Raw genomic sequence first — 3,001 nt, 5'->3', positions numbered from 1 at the left:
CCTTAAAATATATGAAAGTGTGAGTGTTTCCATTAAGAAATAATGTCTGAGTTCTCACTTTTGCTGGTAGTAGAGGGTGATAAGTGTGGAAATTTAAATTAAACTGTAAACTGGGAAATTTTTAATAGCATAGCCAAGCAGACCTCCTAGGAGTCCACAGATTGAAGACTCCTCTGAAAGAAAGATAAAACATTTGTTCAATGAAAACATTCAATGAAACATCACAAAGCGTTAGGCCTTTTTTCTCATGCAGGGGGCATGCATTTGGTGTTGAGCAAAATTACTGTTGCACTTACCTGTCTTCTGATTTTTACTGCTTAGAGAAAGTTTTAAAATGACTGATAACAACACAATTCTTTACAGACATTGAAAAAAAAATTCTCAACTTCATATGGAATAACAAGAAGCCCAGAATCGCTAAAACAATCCTCAACAATAAAATATCTTCTGGAGGTATCTCCATCCCTCATCTCAAGCTGAACTATAGAGCAACAGTAATAAAAACTGTATAGTATTGGCATAGAAACAGAATAGTGGATCAATGGAATCAAATAGAAGACCCAGAAATAAACCCACACACTTATGGACACCTGATCTTTGACAAAGATGCCAAACCATACAATGGAAAAAATATATATCTTCAACAAATGGTGCTGAACTAACTGGATGTCTACATGCAAATAGATACATACTTATCACCCTGCACAAAACTAAAGCCCAAATGGATCAAAGACCTCAATATAAAAACGGACACACTAAACCTGTTAGAAGAAAAAGTGGGGAAGAGCCTGGAACTCATTGGCACAGGAGACAACTTCCTAAACAGAACACCAACAGCACAGGCTCTAAGATCAACAACCAATAAATGGGACTTCATGAAACTGAAAAAGGCTTCTGTAAAGCAAAGAACACTGTCATCAAAACAAAATGACAGCCTACAAATTGGGAAAGGATCTTCACCAACCCTATATCTGACAGAGGGCTAATATCCAGAATACATAAAAAACTGAAGAAGTTAAACAGCAACAAATCAAGTAACCCAATTTTTAAAAAATGGGGTACAGAGCTAAACAGAGAATTCTCAATAGAGGAACATCGAACGGCAGAGAAACACTTAAAGAAATGTTCAACATCCTTAGTCATCAGAAAAACACAAATCAAAATGATCCTGAGATTTCACCTTACACCCATCAGAATAGCTAAGATCAAAAACTCAAGTGACAACACATCCTGGAGAGGATGTGGAGAAAGAGGAACCCTCCTCCATTGCTGGTGGGAATGTAAACTTGTGCAACCACTTTGGAAATCAATCTGGCGCTTACTCAGACAATTAGGAATAGTGCTACCTCAAGACCCAGCTATACCACTCCTAGACATATATCCAAAAGACCCTCAATTATACAACAAGGACATTTGCTCAACCATGCTTGTAGCAGCTTTATTGGTAATAGCCAGAGTCAAGAAACCACCTAGATGTCCCTCAACCAAGGGATGGATACAGAAATTGTGGTACATTTACACAAAGGGATACTACTCAGCAATTAAAAACAAGGAAATCATGAAATTTGCAGGCAAATGGTGAGATCTAGAAAAGATCATCCTGAGTGAGGTAGCCCAGAAGCAGAAAGACACACATGGTTTATACTCACTTATAAGTGGATATTAGACATATAATATAGGATAATCATACTAAAATCTGTACACCTAAGAAAGCTAATCAAGAAGGAGGACCCTGGGTAAGATACTCAGTCTTCATTTAGAAAGGCAAATAGGACAGACATTGGAAGAGGGAGAAAACAGGGAATGGGACAGGAGTCTATCACAGAGGGCCTCTGAAAGACTTCACCCAGCAGGGTATCAAAACATATGCTGAGATGCATAGCCAAACTTTGGACAGAGTGCAGGGAATCTTATGAAAGAAGGGGAAGTTAGAAAGACCTAGAAGGAACAGGAGCTCCATAAGGGGAGCAACAGAACCAAAATATCTGGGCACAGGGGTCTTTTCTGAGACTGATACTCCAAACAAGGACCATACATGGAGATAACTTAGAACCCCTGCACAGAAGTAGCCCAAAGCAGCTCAGAATCCAAGAGGGTTCCCCAATAATAGGACCAGGGACCATCTCTAACATGAACTCAATGGCTGATCCTTTGACCACCTTCATCTGAGGGGGGAGCAGCCTTACCAGTCCACAGAGGAAGACAAAGAAGCCAGTCCTGATGAGACCTGATAGACTATGGTCAGATGGAAGGGGAGGAGAACCTCCCTATCATTGGACTGGGGGAGGGGCATAGGAGAAGAAGAGGGAGGGAAGGTGGGATTGGGAGGGGGCTACAGCTGGGATGCAAAGTGAATAAACTGTAACTAATAAAAAATATGGGAAAAAAGTGGCTGATAATGGTGTTTCTCTATCCATTGCAACCAAACACCCTAAGGAAAAGTCTTGTGGTGAAATGAACACAATACATTTCACAGGATCAGAGAACAGTCTGGCTGTAGAAATACTAGCCAGTGAATAATAGACGTGGCTATCCAAACTGCCCCAAATCTTCATGTTTTTAGTGGATCTCTGGTCCTGGCTTGTGTTGCCAGGCCAACTAGAAAAGTATAAATGTGTTTTTATATCAGGTCATTTTATTTGGAACTGTTGTTCTGAATTGCCGTTATGGCTCTAAGAAAGCCCAGGACAAGGTGGGCTCAAATTCTGTTACAGTATCTTTATGACCTGAACTTTGAGCTGTGTGAATGAGATCGGTTAGGTTTATGGGGCACTTGTTAAGGTGTGTACTTGAACTTCTTGATAATTTTTAAACCTAAGAATCACAATAAAACTTAAGCACATCACAATGAAACCTTTCATAAAAATTAAACCAGTTTTTTTTTTGCTTTTTTTTTTTTTTTTGTGTGTGTGTGTGTGTGTGTGTGTGTGTGTGTGTGTGTGTGATTGGTTATTTTTTTTTCCTGCTCTGAGGATAAATTCAGTTCCCTCCTCCACAAAGA

The sequence above is a fragment of the Psammomys obesus genome, unplaced genomic scaffold, assembly GCF_907164565.1.
Source record: "Psammomys obesus unplaced genomic scaffold, mPsaObe1.curated_primary_1811, whole genome shotgun sequence".
NCBI lineage: Eukaryota > Metazoa > Chordata > Mammalia > Rodentia > Muridae > Psammomys > Psammomys obesus.
This window is presented reverse-complemented; position numbering follows the sequence as displayed.